Source organism: Oxyura jamaicensis, chromosome 1 (assembly GCF_011077185.1).
Source record: "Oxyura jamaicensis isolate SHBP4307 breed ruddy duck chromosome 1, BPBGC_Ojam_1.0, whole genome shotgun sequence".
NCBI lineage: Eukaryota > Metazoa > Chordata > Aves > Anseriformes > Anatidae > Oxyura > Oxyura jamaicensis.
The window spans coordinates 112,061,538-112,083,928 of NC_048893.1; the positions used below are offsets into that span (position 1 = coordinate 112,061,538).

A 22,391-nucleotide genomic window follows, 5' to 3' on the forward strand; every position below is an offset into this window, starting at 1 on the left:
ACAAAAATATGAATGTCAAAATGTTTCCAAGTTGTTCCAAACTAAGCTTTCATTTGTGCTTCAGTGGGGTTGGTTCCACCAACACCTGCTCCTCCCCTTCTCCCATATAAATCTCAAGGCATATGAGTTACTGAAGGTGAATACATGGCCCACACAATTTCTAAGTGAGTTTGTACAAGTAAACTCCATCTCCTCAGCATAGATATATATTTAAGTGCTTCTTAAATAGATGCACGAGTGTGAGAAAGTTCAATCTTATGCATACAAATAGACCATTTTTTCACTCTTATTTCATTAATATTCATTATTTACTTAAACAACCAATGTAACACACTTCTGAAGCTGATTATACCTAAAGCTGCAGTTAGCATTTCTCTTTTGCATTATATATATTACGAGGCTCATCTAACAGTATCCTTTCCCCTCAGATGTGCAGCTGCTAGAGCAAGATGGGGTAAAGTAAGTAAGCCATCTGAAGTGTCAGCTGTATCTTTGCTGATTTCTGACAACCATTGGAAGCCTCTGGTACCCTCTTAGGTACTAGGTTTATTGCAGTTAGCTGGTTGGAATTCAGACACTGACAAATATCTTTCATTATTTCCTAGTGACCATGCAACTAACATGGCAGTATTCCTGCTATATCCCCTTAACTCTGCTTTTTTAGGTGAAAGTATCAGATGTTTTCAAACATGGATCCATCGTTTGGAGAACTTTTGAGCAGAATGATTTACCACCTCATCACATAGCAAGGGGAGGAACATTTGTCAGAGCTCTTCCTACGAGGAGGAGAAATGTGGCAACATCCCGGGCCTATGACAGAATAACTGCATAAGGTACACAGATCAGGCAGGGTTATATTTTCAGGTGATTCTCACCACCAGTTGGGCTGGACTAACAGCCACAAAGAATATTTTATTGTCAGCCGAATGGTTCATATCTGCCATATGAGAGATCTATTATTTTCTCAACTATGTTCAAATGGCCTACCTGTGGATGTTTATTTCAAACACAAGGAGCAATGTGCTATGGTGGAAGAAGGCCAAATATTTACCTTATATTCAAAACATTTACCTAATACAAATTATATCATTTGATTAAAATAAAGCAAAAGTAAGATGAAGCACTTATCTTCTCTTTCCTCTCTCCAACTTGCTTATCAACATATAGTCAGATAGAAATTACTAATTTTATCAAAAGAAAGAAAGAATAAAGAAAGAAAGAAAGCCCAAGAGGCAGACCTTCAAAATGAATCTGTTCTGCAATAAAAAAAAAAAAAAAAAAAAAGTAAAACAGTAGGCACAGAAGACAGTAAAAAGATGCTTATTACACAACTGTTTTAAAACCTCTGACACAACAGTACAGCATAATGGCCCAGCGCTATTTGTTTTATTCTTTTGGTCTGAGTCCCTGCTGGGCCTACATTAATTTTGCTGGAAACTACTCCTTAGTTTATATGCTTTACATAGCATATGCAGCAGCTACTTATCTGCAGCAATACAGCTCAGAGTTTTTCTGGATTTTATGACAGCACTCCTTCAGTTTAACTGCTCCCTATTTTTCTATGAGCAGTTAATCATAGTACTGCTTGTTCTGTTATTGGGTAATCAAAGAGCTAATAGCAATCGTCCTATAATGGCAATTCCGTGGCATTACCTTAGTCAACTTCTTCTGTCCGAAGTTGCTCTTATGAATATTATTTCATTTTTAATTTTTTTCGTAATTAAGTATATTTGCTTTTCCCAGAATAGTCTCAAGCACTCTCAGACTAGTGTTATGGAGGTTACCATTGTAAAGCTTCTTCTGGGCACAGTTAATTTAGCATTCACAAGTTTCCCATTGCAGACATGATAAATAGGAGAATTTACAACAGTATTTCTAAAAAGTTGTAGCTAATTGCATGGCAGGGTCCAATTAGAACTATAGAGTGATCTTCTCTACATAGTAAGTAAATGCTCCTGGACCTGCAACTTAATTCAAACAAATGCTAATGAAGCCCACTGACACAAGAACTTTCTCCACATATGATACAGGCACACGGTTCTACCTCCTCTGGGATTTCCTACTGAAACTCTAAAATATATATTTTTTTTCTGTTTTTGAAACTCCACACTTCACAAATGATCAGCTCAGCACCAAAGCAGGGGTGCCTGGGACTGCTGGGTTGCCAGAGGGCACTGTAGCATCACCATTCATTGGAAAGGTTTCAGATCCCCACAACAGTCAATGATTTTCCCATTGCCAGATCTCACCTTGTGCAAGGAGCCACCTCCATGCTCAAAAAGCAGCACCAGCACTGCACTGAGGATAGGAGGCTTTCCAGTGCACCAGCCCTCAGAAATCAGTGACAATAAAGCAAAGCAGGAGGCTTTGTCCCCCACAGAGTGCTGCACCTGATAGGTGTGGTTCAAAATATACCTAGTCTCTTAAACTTTTCCTGTGAGGCAAGCCAGTAACAATTAGTACTCCCTGAATACAGGAAATAAGCACAGAAAACTGGCTGTGTAAGGACAGTAAGTATCTGCAGGGTACGAGGAATTGGCAACTTAAGGTCCCCCACAAGACAACACAGGCACCGTGCAGCCCCTTTGGTGTTCAGAGGCCATCAGCTTCGTCAGGCTTGAGTGAAACAAAGGTGAGCAACCAAGGTGAGCCCAGTACAAGTAAATCATTAGGCTAACTTTTCAGAACAAAACCTAATGCCTTAAAGTAAACACAAAGTCTGGCCACCCTGCTCTTGACGTTCTTTCCATTATAAAAAGGAGGGATGAAGCTGTCACACATCTGCAGGCAACTAAAATTCACTCCAAATGAGGGAAGAGTTTCAGATCAGTGCAGCATACATGAAAACCCACTTCAAGGGTGCATCTAAACATCAAAATCTCCACTAATCAGCCCACTAAAACTGTAAATCAGTTCTATCACCACAGAAATCCTTGAAAGGCAGCAATGGTTATTCTCTTCTATCATTTTTGTCTTGCTTAGAAAGGCATATGTTGTGTTTGATGTTCAGCAAATCACTGCATCATGGTATGAATTGTATCTTTTTTCTGCTTTGTGAATTAAGTAATTGAAGCACCTAGTCAACACAGAGATGATTTGCCTCCATGTCTTATTCAAGATATGTTCATGTCACTATTAGCAAAAGCAGAGATCAGCTGTTTAGCATTACACTGTAATGACATAATTTTTAAAATGGCATGTCTTGGAGACTTGGAGAAAACAAGAGACTTGAAGGAAAATGTTTCTGTGTTGTTCATTTTCACCACATGGGCAATATTAAACCAGCAGAAACTGAATCAAATATGTTTTAATTCTTGACTAAAAGTTGATGCCTTTTTAAATATAATTTATTGTTAAAGATGCAGAAAAGATGAAAATATTTACTCTCATTCATAAAAGTGAAGTTGAATTTAAAAATGAAGGCTCCAATGCAGAAAGACATTTTAAAAAGTACATAGTGGTCTGCAGTGACTAGGACTGAATACCTTAATCAAATTCCACGTCTTGAATAGACAGTGTTTTTTTTTCTACTGAAAACCTATGAGGATTCTGTGTAGACAGACAGAACGCAGATCCCACTGCATATGTGACAGCTTTCTTTGCCATTTACAGATTGCATTTAATGATGTGACAAGTGGTGTGTAATATCTGTAAGAATGTAAGATTTTAAGGGTTTGCTTAGTACTTCCATTATCTTGATTGGGGTTCTGTGACAAGCATCTTTTAAAAATCTTATTTCCTTCTGCTTTTTCCTTTGTAGCTTCATTGCTCTCACTTATTCTGAATTCTATTGCATGCATCATATTTCTGCCACAGCCTTCTACTTTATTCAAGTAATTTTGAATGTTATTGTCCTCCTGCTATCCCCAGATGTGTACTTTCTGATTTCACTGCCTTGTTGGATATGTTTTTTCCTAGGTCATTGTTGCATAAGGACAGATTCACTGCAGGAATAAAATGGGCACATTCTAACTCATCCAGAGTAAATAAATAAATAAACAAACGTGGTCTGTTGTCTACAGCCAAGTGCAAAAAAAAATAAATTAAGAGGTATATTTCTATTGATAGTCTCTGAGGATAGGTTTGATCCTGCTTTCTTAAAACTCCTTGCTAGGGAGCAGTGTCTGCTGCTGTTGGAATGAGGTAATGCATAGCCACTTATCATTGTGTACCACACTCCTGAGAAATTCTGAAATCACACAAGACCTTGAGAGCTTATGAGCTTGCCTTTGAAGCATTGTGACATGAGTAGACATATGCAGATTGCAATGCTCATAGTGACTGAAATCACAGAGTTTTTGGCACAAAAGTTATTTTAGTAACATGGTCAGTGGAGCCTTTGTAAGAACCTTGTGTCCTGGAAAGGGACGTGGCTGTGTGGTGTTTAGCTGTTTGATGGGTTAAACCACAGCAAAACCTTTCCCGCAAACTGCACCAGGAATAGGATAACTGTCTCACAGTTGGACAGGAACACTTATTTTAGCACAACTACCCCTTTTCATGGCATTTTTCTCACATTAAGAAAAGAGGGGGAAACAGAGACATTATTTCCAAATTACTGGCAAATATACCCACTCCTTCACAATTACAAAATAAATCCTTATTCCTATCTTTGAATTTTGTTGGCATCTCAGATATAAACATTTGCTCCAGAAGGCAGGACCCATGGCAATGATTCACACCAGTGAACTGCTGTAGTGACTTGGGTGGGGAAGAAGGAGGACACATGTCAACTTACATCAACTGGTCGAAACACACCGTGAGACTTCTGAATGACGGCAAATAATTCATCCCACAAGGTATCATACATGAGGACCTCAAGCAAGTATTCAGGGTAATGCGGACACATACTAGTGGCCATGCCCACGACTCTGAGGCATGAATGGCAGTCCTTAGCAGAAGAAACAACAAGAAAGAAGGGGTAAGGAAGAGAGGTGGAAAGAAAAAGAGGGTGGGTGGGAAGAGAAATTGTCACAGGGAACAATCACAGGAACTCTCAGGCTGCAATACATGTCTGTGGGTATTTAAATTGCCACAGATGAACAGTGAGGTAGGTGTGCATCACCTTCAGAAAGCAAACACTTGGCATCTACTTAAATATCTAAATGGTTAGTGTGTTTTAGTAAATGAGACATTAAAATATGTTGAAGATATATGGAAATTCCAACAAAACTCTCTGGGATTAAACAGTCAGAACAGAGATTCAGTTCTATAACTTGGACAAGATTTTCAGCTGTTCTCCCACTTGAGAGCAGTGAGCACGGACCCTGTGGAGAAAATGTGACCAATTGCTTGGGGTCCAGGTAGGTGCTCTTCAGTGCCAAGATCCTCTGGGAAATCTAGTCTAGAGGGTTTAGTTTTCTATGGAGGAGTACTACATACTCTAGTTGCTTTGTGAAACTGAGTTTTCTGAAAGTGGAAACATTCAAAAGAAAAGCAAAATTAAAAGTCACCTACACATCTACAGATGCCAAAGTCATTCGCCCTGAAAACCCATCTTTACTGATGCCTCTGTAACTATTGCGCACAGGCTCAGACAGCAGAGAAAAACAATGTTTCTAAGACACATACAACTTTCTGAAAGTGGTTTACATTACAACCAAGCCAGCAGCTGAGATGAGGATGACCTTTTGACTATAACCACAGCTTCCCTCACACATAATTTCTCCAGAGCCATATTTTTCTGCTTTATCTTAGCAGATGATACTATTCTCTTGCCAACGTTACTCAAAAATTCCTTTTATCTATTTTCTAGCTGTTATGTGCCTAATAATTATAATGTAAATGTGCTTTCATGGCTACTGGGCAATTCTTGTTTCTTCTCTATTCATAACAAATTACTCATATTAAATTACAAACAGGAGCCTAAGGCTGTAGATTTGATAGCCAGAGGCTATTAAAACTCTCAACCTCATATCTGACAACTGTGGAATTAAACAAACATCCTCACATATGTTACAGTTACAATAAAACTGATAGTTATCTTCTTTTATAAAGGATGTTAACAATTCCTCAAAATTATTTTTCTTAAAATTTCATGTAGATGCAAGGCTATTTTTATAGCTTTTACTACCATTTTCAATGCTGCATGGTTTGTGACACCCTTTCAAAAACCTGAAATTAACTTTTTATTTGTAAATTTGTTTTTCTTTAAAAGAAATGTTGGCCAAGAAATATCCATTCTCTTTAAATTTCTCACTCTTCCTCAATGTTCAATTGTACTGAAAATACCATTCTAGATATGTTCAAGGTTTCCCTCATGGCAGATGATATCATCTAAAATTTTAAGTTTTATTTTTATTTTTTCATACCAGTTTGTTTATGTGATCGTGAATCACTTCAAGTTAAAACAAAAATAAACACATTTAAAATGGTCTTAAGCACCAGACAAGCCAACTGTCATAAAAATGCTTCATAAACGCAACTTAGGCAGACAAAGCTAGAGCCTATGAATAGATTAACCTTGGCAAATCAAGTTGGTGAAAGAAAGCCTACATTGTAGATCCTGAAAGCAAGGCCTGCTCCTCCAATGGAGATGAATCAGATAATTATTTCATGCTTCGAAGTACTTTCTTTGCACTGCCTGACCTGCTCCTTTGTGCACAAACACACAGTGCCATTTATGCCAGGTCTCTTTCATTCAGCTCTAGCTATCCCTTTAGCTGTCCAAAGCCCCAGCATAGATGCTGCAGAGTCATGAGATATGAAATTCATTTAATTTGTGAAAGTAGGGTGGTTTGAAAGTAGCTCTGTTCTAATGGCAAATGATATTTTATGAATAGCTAAATCAGTTTTAGCCACTTGTAGCAGTCCTTAAAGCAATGAATAAAGAGCTGCTGTATTTGCAACAGAGATGATTAAAAATATCTAATAGAAACCTTTATTCTTATATTCAAGGGAATATACATGTACAATGCCACAACATAATATACAAACACACTATATTTTAATGCAGAAGTGTTCTGCAGAAAGCTGTTCAGAATATTTTCTCCATTTATCCATTATGCAGTCTTATCAGTGCACCAGAAAATTTGTTTGAACTCCTTTCTATTAAAGAAATAGCTATGTGACATAAGTTTTGATTTTGTATTGGATATTTACACTGCTATACTGGACAATTATACTGTAAATATCAGATGTGTACATTGCAAGCACAAAAATACAATCTAAAATTTGATATTTTTTTCATTTTCTGGTAGAACAACAGTCTTTTGAGTTTTCGTTCACTGTAGCTCTGACCCAAAACTACACAAGGATCTTATTATTTCAGAGAAAAACATCCACCTTTCCTCTGTGACTTAATTTTCATCTTAATTTCTAGGAGGAGGGAGGGGAAAAATAAAGGAAAAAATATATATTTTTGAGATAGTTGGCAAAAATAAAGACCTTTACACACACAGTCCTTATTTTATGAAAGCAGTTTAACTATAGTGAAGATTACATGTCTGTATAATGCTCACTTTGTCCCCTTTTCCCTGAAATTTTGCAGAGAAAGGGATTCTCTTCTTTGCAAAACATCACAAACAGTTCAACAAGGAGAAAAAGGTCATATATATTGAGTTGAAAAGAACATTTGGAAGTATAGTACCTATGTTAAAATAAATTGCAGTAAGATAATTTTGTAGGGAAAAAAAATCTTTCCCTGTTGTTCTGCACGAGGAGAATGAACTTACAGCGTTTAAAATAGGAGCTATTATTCTGAAATAAAATGTTCTTAAAATGAATATAAAGCAGTTTAAATCTGTTAGACCTAGAGACAAAAATCAAATGCATATGGTCAAAAGGAAAAGTATTTTTCCCTAAATATTTCCCTAATAGATTATTCCAAACATGTTAAGCTGCTTTCAAGAAATCTAGGTGACTCTAGAAAGATTATGCAAATAATTATTTCATTTCTGCTCTTTTTTGGTGAAGTATCTCCATCATTCTTCAAGTAGCAAAGTCCCAGCAGCCCCTATCTCTACTACACAGCTGCAAGCATATCTAAAGGATTATGCATAATATGCATGTGAGACCATGAAGCAAATACATTTATTCAGAACTGAAATGCAGGAGGAAAGTTTCAGTTCTCTAGCTACTGAGCAAAAATGCTTAAATTTTTATTGTTCTTCCATCCTTTTCCTCAAATCCCAACCTCTCACAATGTGCACTTCTGGTCCCACGACAAGGTTAAACCACCCTACTCTCTGTGAAAACAGAGTCCTTAAAAAGAGTTGTGCTTTTTTGTTGTTGTTGCTATTGTTGGTTGGTTGGTTTGGTGTGTTTTTGTTTTGTTTTGTTTCGGTGTGATTCCTGGATGCTTTTTTTTCTTAAAACCAGATGAATGTACAGAATCTTTCCTCTCCTCCTCTTTAGTTAAACATTTGTCACTGACATTTGCGAGAGGTACACAGCCACATCAAGGCAAGGCTGTTGTGCATTCACATTTTCCAGTATCAAAGAACCATTTTTCTCCTCAGTCTTCTTCCTGGGCAAGTAAATGTGCAAATGCTTTCTCAAGTCTGAAGCTACAGTTAAAGCAAAAACAAAATTGTTTTTTGTTGTTGTTGTTGACTGCTTATCCCAGGTAATTAGTACTTCACACAGTTCATCACTATTTTTTAAAGCTAAGATAACCCCTTAAATATAGTGCCCAAATTCTAACCTTTTTTTTTTTTTTTTGATACATATTTTCTCTTCAATATTTTTTTTATTGACCTAATTCTTCAATGAATGTGAATGTGGGTGGTACATCCATTCTTCTCCCCTCTTTAGGAACAGATGGCCTGTATTGGAAGATCAGGACTAAAAACTATGAAATAAACCTTGTATGGAGGCACAAAGGCTAGTTGGATTTTCTTCAGAGTTTATACCATTTGGATTCCCCACAGTGTTTACTCACATCTTGTTCACCAGAAATAACACTAGCTAGAGAATAGTGAGTTTTTATTTTATTTTATGGGTAAATTAAAACAGAAGGTTTTAAACTGAGTGGTTCATGTGCAGTCAAAAATCAGGCCAAGACAACAGGAAGCCTTCACAACTACTAAGCTTCTGGGAGGGTTTTTGGCACTGCTCCAACTAGGATATAACCACTGTTAAAGCAGGCTAGGGTCATCTCAACTACTCTGCAGATATGGGTAATGCACACAGAGGTACTGCTGATAGGACTAAGTGCTGTGATTTTGGAGTGGGAGATTTTACCACCTAAACTATACCAGAAAAATTAATTCTGTCCAGTTATACTTTTTTTTTTTCCAATTTTTCTAGCATCTCATTTCATGACTTATATCTGTGGCTTCATCCTGCTTCCAAACACCAACACCTTAGCATGTAGCTAAGGGTTTCCTATGAGAACCTAGCACACCAGTTTTTCAATCTTTTCCCATTTGTGAACCCACCAGTAGAAGTGTGGATCCCATGCTGTGAACTTCAGTCTACAGGCCATTAAGTCTGCCTTGCTTTGGTGCCATGCTAAGTAAGATCCCTTTGAGTTGTGATCCCAGAAACTGCTAGGTTGACAGTTCTGTTGTTCAGCTTCCTCAGTCTTCTTTCTATCACTATTCTGTATTTTTTACCATTGTTTTTAAGAGCCAAAATCCCATGCAATAACATCTCCAGGCTTCTGCAAGTGAGCAAAACCTGATCTGTTTTCTGTCTTTCACCTCTTATACTGAACCACACTCAAACAAGGTAAGTTAACCCTCATGGACTTCAGAGCCCCTGTGGTGAGATGCCATTTGAAACCTGATGGACAAAAGGTGGCCAGGACTGTGTGACCACATATCTGCCACCTCAGGCACACCCTGGATCTAAATGAGTTAGCCTTCACAGGGCAAATAAAGACAGCTCAGCTATCTTAGTGCAGACTGAAACATAGACATACCGTCATCTGACCCACTTTGAGATAATCAGATAAAGAAAAAGAAGCACAAAGTAATGCAAGTACTACTAACTCGTGGCTATCATAATTTTTGCTTCCTCATTGGAATTCCTTCCTTTGACCTACCATAAATTTCAGAGCATTTAATCTTCTTTAAATTAGAAATTAAAATGTAGACTTGAAAAAATAGGAAAAAAAGGAATGGTGATAATTCCCCTGAGAGACTTCAGCTGATATACCTAGATGCTGATTTCTGTCAGCCAAGGATCTGACCTGCAAGGCCAATATTGAAAAGATACTTTTACCAGAGGGGTTAATTCAGACAACTCTTTTAAAATGCAAATTTTCTGCTTTTTGCTTTTCTTGATTTCAAGCACAGCAAAGCAAGGACTGTAATTAGAGAATGGGTAGTCGGCACTGTTCACCAGTTGTGCGTAAGCTTTAAACTAATAACTCAGCAATTAGAAGAAAAATGAGCAGTAATTACACACATTTTACTCACTGCTAGACAGATGGAACATTTTCTGCTTGTTATTGGCAAACTGTCAGTGCGTTTATTTCATTTTTAGTGTTTACTGTTTGTTGTAGTTTGATTAGGAATAATTACAGGCTAGGAAAAATATGAAAGAAATGAACAGCCTTTTTTTATTTTTATGCTTTTAAAGGAACACAGCAATTTCTTCCCCCAGCTACTCCAAGATGAACATACTTTCTTTTAAAATCAGGCTGCATCTTACAGAGCTTGGTGAGAAAGAGGGGTGAGATGCCACAAGAAAGGCCACCTTTCTCTAGAAAGTCTGTCTCAAACGCTGTTCTGCTCACAGGCAGTTTCCCTTGTGGGCACTGCTCCATATTGCTAAGCTATTGCACAAATTGGTTTATATTTATTGCAGCTACTAGGCTTTAGTCAAAAGCAGCATCTGAGCCAGATCAGAGCCTACAGAGTGGGAGCTGCAGAGAACCATCAGTGTTGTTAGCCCAGTTAAGCAGGCATGGAAAACAGAAGAGGCTGGAGGCAAGACCTTCTTTATGCAAAGGTGCTGGAGTTTTCTTCCCAATCCCCTCCCATCTAAACCTGGATATTTTAGTCTTTATGTTGTACAAATCTTCCCTTACTCCCAATCTTTGGGGATAACAGTGGGAAGTGGAATGGGTGAGGGCCACCTCTGGGTGGACTGAACTGTAGAGCAAAGTATCCAGAGTGAAAACCAGGCACTTCGAGAGATTTATACATATTGTTATCCCTCTGTTGCCAATTATCAACCTCCTATTTTAATTTCATTTGCAAATAATAATAATAATAATAATAATTCTAGGACCTTAACAAAAACAGAAAAACAGACTGAAGTATTCAAGTCACAGCTTGCTCATTTTCCCAAAGTCCCAGCTGCAGAACAGGGCTAAGTTGCATCACTGAGACTGACCTGTACCAGTCTCCCAGATATTTCTAATATACATATATATTTAATAAAGTTGTGGATAGAGGGAAAAATAAAAAGTGTTTATATCAATATATCCTTCTGACATTATAGATTTAACACAGCTTGTAACAAGGTGCTAGGCAGCATGAGATAGATCAAGCTTGCTTTACCCCAGGAATGCAATCAGTGATTTAATATGTCTGAAGGCCAAGGTCTAAACAACCATTTATGTGAAGATATCCTCTGTTTTCCTTCAACTTTTTCCAGCACAATTTCTTTCATCAACCCTCTAACCATCCCTTCCTTTTTCCAACTTATTTTTTTAATTATTTTTTTCCCAAATAATGAGTCAAAGCAACAAACCTGAAAAACAGACTGATGCATTTCCCAGCAGTTAACATAAGATTTTAATGCTGGGGATAAGACATATCAGTAACTGATTTAAGTTTACTGGTAATGACACATATAACCCTACAGCAGTTGAAAAAACTTATGACACTATCAAAGTCGTAAGAAAATCTGAACTAGTCCCATCATAAAATATGGCTGCTAACCTTAAAAGAAACTGCAGCAGATAATCTCCCATTTCTTTTAGAAGTGTAATGTCTCAGGAAAAACTTCCTCTCTTTATGGCAGCATCTTTAAAGTAACAAATTTTCAGTATTGCTAGTAAATCAAGTATTAATCAGGTGCCAATCAGGTGCATTATAGTTGGAAGGTTCTCCAACTGCCAGCCTTTTTGTCTGATACAAAGCTGCCAGGCACTGTTTCTACCTTTTACAATTCATAGACTGGTTTTCACAGCAACTGAAAAGGGGAAGGAAGGTTTTTCTATCATGCCATAGAAGTAAAGAGAACACGAATAAACTCAAGAGCACGTAGCATCACTTGCATTGCATGAAGCATCTTTTACAAGGCCTAATATATATTTTAACCATGAGACAGGCTTCCCCTGAAAAAGTTAGATTAGCTTTGACTGTATGTGATATTTTAATCTTTTCTCTTCCGAGTATCCATTAGTTACGTCCTCTAGTCTTTTCCCAGAGCAATATGTACTAAGTACTTCGTAGTATTTCCTTCTTCCATACTGACCTCTGAAAGACCAGAGCCTCTAAAAACCCTAGAAGAGATGGTAAAGAGAAAAAAATAAATAAATAAATAAATAAATAGCATCACAAGATTTGGATGAAAATTATGAGGCTATGCATATTAGGAGGCTTAAAACAGCCTTGAATGGTCTCAGTGGAGGAATTCCAAAAGTTTCTTGTAGGATGCAGTATCAGAAGTTAATATGTATGAAGTAGACATAAGGAGAACAGTAGCTGTGAAAGTCACAGGCAAAGATCCTTACAGTTACTTTTAAGCTAGGCTTGAAAGCCAAGGCTATGAATGCATTTATTTTAGAGGAGCTGTGAGTAAATGGAATGTGTCAGATTGCTGGATATATCTTCCAGCTTCTTCTGACAGGGAAGGAGAACAACTCCAGAAGTGCACTCTCTGCAGCCATGCAGCAATAGGCAAGCAGAGCCATTACTACTGCAGCACGGCAGAGCCATAGTTTGCTGCAGCACGAGAAAATAACAAAATAGTAATAAAAAAGAAACAGCATCAAATGTGGCTGAAGAAGGAAAGCCTGTGCAGTAATAGAAGACTGCAACAATTTAGCAAGGTCATAACTGCAAGGTGCTGGCACCTTCGTGTATTTAGGTATGTGTATATGACTATTAAGGACATTTCTAAACAAAGAGAAGAAGGGTGTAGAATTAAGGTTATATTTATTAATAGGATAGAAAGCTATTTTAATCAGGTGGTGAACTGAAATCGAACTGTCCCTTGTTTCTTAAGTTGGAACATCTGTACCAGTGGAGCTAAGACACTAAATCAAGTCAAGCTTCTGTTGAGCGAACAGCAACAGGAATTTGTCCTTGCAATAATAATTCACTACCTGAACACTTGGGAGCACCCTTCAGCCAGCCACAAGGTATAGCACCAAGGTCAGAGAGATGTATTTTTTTTATACTATATCATTAATAACTGCAAGATATATTTCACTTCAGCCATGCTTTAGATGGAATAAAATAAATATGCTAGTAGTTTCACTTTTCTCATTTTCAACAGAAATCTAGGGGGGGAGAGGGGGGAAAGCATTTTCCTTATCGTCACAGAAGAAAAGGAATTTCTGTCTAGTTGTAAAACCGTACTGTTAATGATATTTACACGCTTAATTACAACTGGCACTCTTCATCTTTGGCTCCTAAGGATTTTCCTAGTCAAATGATTAATGTGCATATAAGTGTGGAAAATTTCAAAGCTAGGGTTTTGAGAGTTACTTAACCTTGGTACTAACGTATAGCGATTTGAAGCATCTGTTCATATATACCTGGACTTCATTTCTTTTTGTACTGTATCACTATACTAGTACAACTGCTTGCTGATAACTTCTTAACAAAGTCATAAAAAGATCTCTGATTACTTTTGTGACCTTTGACATTTTCTTTGTTTTGTTGCTGTTGTTTGTTTTTTTTGTTTCCCTAATTAAGGTTTTGGACAAAGTCTTCAAGCTGAAGCACGGATTTGAGATGCTGTTCATTAGATCCACACAGGAATAGTTTAATATCTCAGCTCCACGATATAGAAAAGATGTTAAGGTATTTGAAGGCATCCAGAAGAAGGCAACAAAGCTGTTATAAGAGCTGGAAGGCACGTCTTACGAGGATAGGGGAGGACACTTGGGTTGTTTAATCTGCAGAAAAGGAAGCTGAGATGTGACCTCATTGCTTTCTCCAACTTCCTGAGGAGAAGAGGAAACAAGATACATGGAAATGTCACAAAACAGTGCCAGGGGAGGTTCAGGGAAGTTTCAGACTGGACATTAAAAAATATATATATATATATTTACTGTGACAGTGGTATAATAGTGGGAGAGGCTGTCTATGCTGGTGTTTGATGTCTCATCAAACACCTGTGTTCTAGACACATGTGTTCTAACACATCTGTGTTAGTGTTCTAGAGATGTTTGGATAATGCCCTCAGTAATATACTTTAACCTTTAACCAAAGGTTAAAGTGGTCAGGCAGTTGGACTAGATAATGAAGGTCACTTCCAACTGAACTGTTCTATTCTATTCTAATTAAAATAACACTCTACTCAATAAACCTCAAATAAGTATGACAAACTTGTTAGATGGGATAACTTAAAAATATCTCTCCTTTGTGCATTTTTGATTATAAAACTCTATTTCTATTCTGCTCTCGTATGTTTTAGATTTTCAAAGGGAAATGCTCAGAGGATCAGAGATGATTGCTTAAGCAGAAGTCTGCATCATTAATTACATGCTAAACAACACTTGAATAGTATTCTTGAATGGCTTTCAGAACAACTTTAAGAATATTCCACTTCTGTCCAAGAGGATAAATTTTAATTTTAGAAGCCCATAAGGAAAAAATGGAGATTTGGTGGTGGTGGTGATGGTGGTGTTTCAAAGGTAGAATTGGCAGGATGAGAAAATATAAGTGTATATAATGCAAAGGCATCAATATGACCATCTTCAAAAAAGCTTACATAGTAACAGCAATGTGCCATGTAAAAGGAAGTTAAAGTTTTCTTTTAGAGTATGAATTTCATTCAAGTTGCATGAGATTTGTGCTGCTCAATTCCTGCATCCGAGTTGCATGAGATAAAACTTAATTTATATTCTAATGCTGGGGTTCACCAAATAACACACTATGTTTTTATAAAGATAACTTTAATATGTTTTGAAGTAAAAGAGTACCTAAAACTTTTTTTTTTTTTTTTTAATGGTTTTACCCCATAAAATGCATGCAGAAAAAGTAGGGGAACCCCAATGAAAAAGAAAAAAAAGGCAGCATAATCAGTTTGATGAATAAACCATCTGGGAAATAAGCAGCCACCGTCTGGTTCCTTTACAAGAATTTCAACAATGTATCTCAGCTTACAAAAATGAAAAAAACTCACTTTTACTACAGAAGCTATACACACACATTTTATAGTCTCACCACCACAAGTTGTGCTACAAGTCAAACAACTGTTGAGAAAACAAAATGATTCTGTGGCAAATGGACTGCAAGTTATGGTACACAAATTGAACTTTCAGATTATTATGAAAAGTTGTTGTTGTTTTTTTCTTTTAAGTGTATGAATACTAAAACCAAAGCTAAAGCGTTGATAAAGTATGAATGGAAATATACAATCAAAAACTTTCATTCCAGTACAATAAATTTCTTTGCTAGATATCTAATGAAAACTTGTTTACAGACCACTTCAGATTAACTTTCTTTACCTTTTCTGATTGGACCATTTATAAAGGTACAGCATCTATAAAGCCTAAATTGAGCCAACCTAATGCAAATGGTGAAATGTGACTGGTCACCTCACTTCCGAATATGTAACAAAATGTTTAAATGACATGAAAATATGAATGAATTTCAGTTTGTTATGGAACAAAATAACAGGACCAGAGAAAACAGATCACCAGCCAAGTAACATGTACAAATAATTGTTATTTCCAGGGAAGCAGAGCACAGTTAAATCTTCCTTTACTCTTCTTAGCACATGGATTCACCACAAGTATTTATGAACTGTTTTTTGCTGACTGAGCCAGAAGACTAACTTCTTTGCTGAGCAAACTAAACAAATTGTTCTTCCAATATTAAAGCATATATTCCCCTTCCCTGGTTCTGACTCAGCTGTGAGGGAAATATTTTTTCCAGTGATAGATAAGATAGATGACCAATGTAATTTCACTGCCAACTTCTCTTCTTTCAAAGACTGATCCAAGGTAACGCTATTAAAGCTTCGTTTTATTAATGTTCTGTGTCAACTTTCCTTATTAAACACTGTCCATGAAGACTGTCCTGAGGGTATTCAAGTTAAAGGGTATTTGTTTTCCTCTTCAAATTAAAATTAAGTGAATGAGAGGAAAAACATTCCTTAGTTACTTACGCATACACTATATGAAGGCAGTTATTAAAAATTGTGGGAAATCCAGAAAGTAAAAGTTCAACACTCCCTCATGGCTTTCCTGCATGCCAAGATACCTCTGGCTGCTGGGATTCACTAACCCTCATCCCATGCATGCAGCCAAGCTGTGGTTTACTCCACTCTTCACAGCGGGGTTTCCTACCCTAAGACCCAATTCCTTGGTCTCAGACCTGTACTGACCTCTTGGCACTACCCACCACTACTGTCCCTGCTCTGCATTATGTCCTGCATAAATGCTTCTGCTGCTGTGTGCTGACCCCATTTAAGGATATGAGTAGTCTGAGAAAAAGACATAGATGTTGGCCGGTGTGTTACATATCAGGTATTTGGGGGACACCAGTCAAAATTACCTTACCAAGACATGTTGCTGGCATGTGCAGGAGGCAGCAGGGGGGAATATGCAGAGCAGTCAGAGACCAGTTTTTTGTTTGTTTTTTTTTTTCTTAGATACACCATTTTTAACACCCCCACCAAATTAAGGCAAAGGAATGAAGAACAGTTTTTTTTGTTGTTGTTGTTGTTTGTTTATAAATTACTAACAACCAAAACAAGTAGAAATCCTTCTTGAAGAAGTTCCTTTTCTCAAAGCTCTGACTGATAACCTGGTTGAACTTACTGGTTGAAGAGACTGTCATCTGTTATATTTGTTTCTTCCATTTTATGCTAAGGGATTGCAGGAAACAAAGATCTTCCCTCTTGGAACATGTACGTGTTCTCAAGGAGTGCTACAATGACCTATTTGGTTCTGCCTTACGACTAAATGTGTTCGTTACTGCTAGTCTTAACTTTCAAACTGTGACAATCATCCCAAATAAAAGCTGTAACTGATATATTTCAACATGTGATAAGAAGATGGTTTGTAAAGGATTTCAATAGTTTTGAGCTCAGACTGTCTTGCTTGTCTCTGCACAGGACTATACGTATTGTATGTAAAAGGAGTGTTTTTTTCTGGAAGCTGAAGTGGAAAGACGGTTGAGCCCAATCCTGCTTGGCACTATAGATGGATATATCACTTTTTGTTAATAGAAACCAACTTATTTCAACCAAAGTGTGTATGGGAACGAGGGTCACTGTTAGCAGAGAGAGTTTCCAGCACTCACGAGAAAGTGTCCTTGCAAACCAATTACAGTGTTTAGGCAAAAAAAAATAGGATGGTATTATGTCTCCCCTGAAGTCAAAAGACATTTACAACTAGCCACCAACCCCACCTTCAGAAATAAAAGGCACTCACCTGCCCTAGTAAGCTGATACATCTTTTTTTTTCCATGCATATTTTTTCTCTTACGCTACATAGAGAAACCTCAGGGTCTGACTGTTCCCTTGGACCCTTCCCTTCAGCACTGACCATTGCAGACCTTCACTCAAGTTGAAGGAAGAGCAGGAGGGGATGCTTCTAACTCCTTGCTGTCTGACCAGTCACATTGAGTCCAGGGTAATTACTTAGCACAGCCCCATCAGCTGACTTCAGATATTATTATTAAGAGGAATCAAAGGTTCATTGCCAGCCTGTAATACAGCTGCTTTAGAAGATGCATATTTAGAAATGCACAGAGAAAAAAGTGAAGTAAGAAGGAAAATGAACCAAAAGAACAAGTTTTACAGTGACTACCACAGGGGAAGGGTAGCAAAGGAAAGCTGTCTCTTTAACTACAATATTTTTTTAATATCAAAAGAGAGGCTGGTAGAGTTGACAAATGTAAAACATGTTCTTCAAGTATAACTATTTAATTGCCTCTCTTTTATAAAGAATTAATCTGTTTGCTTCTCTTGTCTTTTAACATTTTCTCCCATTTTTATCTTCCACCTAGAGCTTTGGTAATGTTGAAGAACATAGAGATTCTAAAAATGTCTGAAGAAATTAATATGATTTCTTTTATGGCCTGCAAAAATTAGCACATAGGTAAATTTTGCAACAGGTACAGGTAGTACTAATAGGCATCACACAAGAGGAACAGGGAGGAGAAAGCATTACTTGAAAGAGAGAGAGTTTTAACAGCAAGACTGGATGAAGGTGAAAGTTAAATTGAAGAACTGCTGCCTTGCCAACTCACTCTTGTAATAACTGTTCTAGAACAGACACCAGTATAACAGCTAATATAAAGTTATTGATGTTACTAATTGTACTTTGTCATATATTGCACCATTGTTCTGTCAGGTTCCTGAAGAAATTTCTGACAAATACAGTACTTACATTTCCCAGCCAGCTAGTAGCTTTTTAACATGTCATTCTCTGGAAAAAAATGTCAAAAATCTAAGCTATTTTGAAAAACTTGCTTCATTATAAACTAGTCCACTGTCACACCAAGAAACTTTTCATTCCCCTGTCTGTTTTCAGAAAAGAAAATGATATAATTAGATATAGGAAATGTAGAACAGAGTCATTTTTCATTCCACTTGTTAGTAGCTACCACTTGCATGACAGGAACATCCAGAGAGATCAGACATGATGGTGGTCAACACTTTCAGGAGCATTATCATATTTTGCACCTAGCGATACAAGCTGGCACCCAGCAAGATTTCCAAAATAACGGAAGGTGTGTTAGCTACTTGTGTCCAATTTATTTAACTACCTAGCTAAAGGTCATAGAGAAGACCAACGGGAAAGATGGGAACTGAGCTCAGATCTTCTGAGTCACTCTGAACCAGATGACACTTTCCCCATGATCAGCATTTCACACTATTCACTGCTATAAAATATTGCACATTAAAGGATGCTTTTTTGTTGTTGTTGTCATCATTTTTTGGTGGTGATGGTGGTGTTTTGTGTTTGTTTGGAGGGAAGGAAGGATTATAAGCAGAAGTGTGCTTAGATAAACAAAAACAACTAGCTACTTTTGCCCTGGAGAACAAAAGCAACCTGAGCAGAGAGCTTTCCAGCAGGATGAAATAAATTAAGGTCCTTTGTGAAAGGTGAGGCACCTATTCCAGGAAAAGATGAATAAGGTTTTGGCTGACTCACTTGCTGCCTATCAAGACTCAATTATGAGCCCTGTCTCAGAAAAACAATAATTATTATTATTATTATCATCAGATGTTCTTTCATGGAGATTTTTCATGAAGATATATATATATATATGGCTCATTTGCTCTTCCAGGTTAAAACAGAATAATTGTGGGTAAAGATATGACTTCTCTGGCAAGTACAAACAGAATTTCTGTTACACTTTTTGTGTAAAAGGTTTGGAAGACAAAGTCCGAGTCATGCTCAAATTAAGATTTAATCTTTCATTTCACAGCATCCTCTTCTAAGTCAGAGTGTATTAGAAATGTTCACAGTCATAGGGTTCCAAAGGCTTGTTACCAAAAGTCATCCATACAAGCACCTAGCCACTGACTAACTGCCACAGGGAGCTTGTTTGTGGGGGAAGGAGAAGGTGGAAAATTCTTCTACATGGGTTATGTTGCTTGCAATTAATATTGGAAGGCTGTAGTGAATATATATATATGACAATAAAATTTGGTTTAAATCTCAGACCAGATTTAAAGCAGATTAAGGAAGTGAGATATCATACCCTTTTTAGGCCATAACAGAAAAAATGAAAGCAAGGTGGTATTCTTAAATCAGCAAAGCCACACAGAAATTATTTCATAGCACTGAATTATTTACATTTTTCTCTGTCTAACATGGGCACACTGATGTCTTACCTGGTAAACAGGGTATGTCTGGGCATAAGCCACTGCCATATTAATTAGTAGGGATAAATACAAATAGGTTCATGAAGAAAAATAATGATAGACAAGCTAAAGAAAATCCATTTTAAAGGGCAAAGCATATATTTATATTTATATAAAATATTTTATATTTTACACAATGCTGTGGATAAGGAGAAAGGGTGGTATTAAAGATGATGAACTGAGAAAGTATTCTTTGCTCACAAGGCAATGGTTTCCTGGTAAATTGAACAGAGACTTGATTACATAGCTGGGGACTCAGCTGAGTAGTCCATAGATTTGGAAAAATTGTCTTTCTTTTGATTATTGATGTACATGGCTGATTTAATAAAAAGAATCTGGATGATGCATAGAATTCAAGCCTCTATGTACTCCCTATTCAGTACAGAATAAGTCAGCCTTCAAATATATTTCATATGGAAAGAGTTGAATAAGACAGACAAGGTTAACAGTGGGGAAAAAAAAAAAAAAAAAGGCCAACTATCAGGTAAATAATGTATACTGACTGAATTGACTGAATTGATGGTAGAAAATAAGAGTGTTGTGGATTTATGGGTGAATTTATATGAGTATTTGTCAGTAAGAGTGAATCTGGTTGACTTCCTAGAAATACCAAAGTACAAATAGGCGGTCTGTTAAACTATTCTGCTAACATTAATATCTCATCAGGGATGATTATTTGTGATACCATTATCCTAGGCACTGCAAAAGGAAAAACTGAAAAGACCAAGTACCACATATGCATACACAGGGAGAGCCAAGCCCCTTCCTCCAACAAGGCATGTTCCAAAACTTTATGTGACAAAATCAACCCCTTATGCACTCTCATGATATATCTTCCCAGTTGTCCCAAGGCATGTCCTTCAGCCAGTGTACCTTATTCTCTTCCTACTGCATGCTGACACTGCATCACTCCAAAGAAGGCCCCCAGCTCAAGGACCATCCTTCCCACATCTTCCTTATGTTTCTCAGAGGAAAGACTCCCTCCCACCCCTTTTCCTTGGTATCTTTCATCCCTTGCCATCATTAAATTGTCTCAACATCAGTACCACAATGGCAGCAGAGGAGGGAAGGCACAGATCATTAGTCCACATTTCAGTGGCCTGTGAGCCATTGCCCCCACCCCTGCCCAGCCCATTGTGTTTGGCATACTACTGTTCTTTCTGACACCAGTAACAACCCTCACTGTCTTGAATAAAAAACAGCCAGTCTTATGAATCTGTTTGTATTAACAACTCAGCAAACATCAGTTTTCTCTGGGAGGTGGTAGCCATTTGTTCCATCATAAAGTCCAAGAAAACAGTGGTGTAATCAAAGCACCTATAAATACCAATTTTTTAATCTCTCTGACCAATGTTACATCTTCAAGATATTGCATTTTGTTCAGGCAGTTGTTTTTATAGACGTTTTTTCAAGACCTTTGTCAGACTTTTTCTATTAATATATCTTATCATGATCATAAAATACCAGATGCAGTTATGGTTCTAGTGGTGGCCATCTGAAGAGCAGAAAACGTTGTCATTTAAGCCTCTCAATTAAATGTTACTGAACCCCTACTGGCATATGTGAACTTTCATCTTAGACTTTATATTTATATTTAAGCTATTATATTTAAGCTGTTATATTATATCTGCAGGCAATTCAGGGGAAAAAAAAAAAAAAAAAAAAGTGTTTAAAGCATTTCAGAGATTTGTTAGGGTTGTAACCAGACTATAGGAGTTATTCAATATCAAATTCCATTGCAGTGCATTGAGAACATGGCAGAGTAGAAGTACTGTCATGAATAAACTGAAAGGAAAACTACATGTTGCCTGATCAGAGTTACCGCAAAACAGCTATGAAAGATATATAGTCCTGTCCATACAGATTTCCAATATGTTTGGAAGACTCCACAAGAATATCTTTTAGTCTGAGAGTTACTCTTTACCAGTCTAAGCCTTATTTTTGAAAAGCTAAGCTGTCTCCAAGCTATTTCTAACTTGCTCATTCAAACTCTTCCATTCTGATGGATATACTTAGGTCTATGTGATATTAAACTTTGCCCACTTCCATCCAAGGAAGAAGGAAAACAACATCATTCATGGACTCAAGGTGTCTCATTCACATATCAAATCTTGTAATAGAACTCTGCACATTTACATGCCGAATTTAATAAGTATCGGGAAATCAGGAATATTCTAGACCTAACTACCTGGGTGGCTTAGAATTTTAACATGAACAACAAAATCCTTTGAAATAAATGTCAGAATCTGTATACTGTAAAATTTGTAGCAATCACTTTTAAGCTCACTTGCCTATTCTTTTGGGGGTGAAATGTCTTCTATCTTTAGGCCTTTACACACACACACACACACACACACACACACACACACACAATAACTATACCAGTGTGAAATGTGTTTATTTGATTCGTGTCAGTATGGAACAATGCTAGG

At 37.1% G+C, this 22,391-nt stretch overlaps 1 protein-coding gene and 1 long non-coding RNA gene across 6 annotated transcripts in view; both read right to left on the reverse strand.

Annotated features, from left to right (window-relative positions):
* DSCAM (DS cell adhesion molecule) overlaps window positions 1-22,391 on the reverse strand; it is a 478,055-nt gene that overhangs the window by 334,465 nt on the left and 121,199 nt on the right. The gene's annotated exons all lie outside the window — the stretch shown is intronic.
* On the reverse strand, window positions 1,396-19,010 carry LOC118160820. The gene is made up of 3 exons (XR_004747688.1): window positions 17,705-19,010; window positions 7,042-7,043; window positions 1,396-1,407 (listed from the first exon to the last, which is right to left on the reverse strand). It is a non-coding gene; the product is annotated as an uncharacterized LOC118160820 (long non-coding RNA).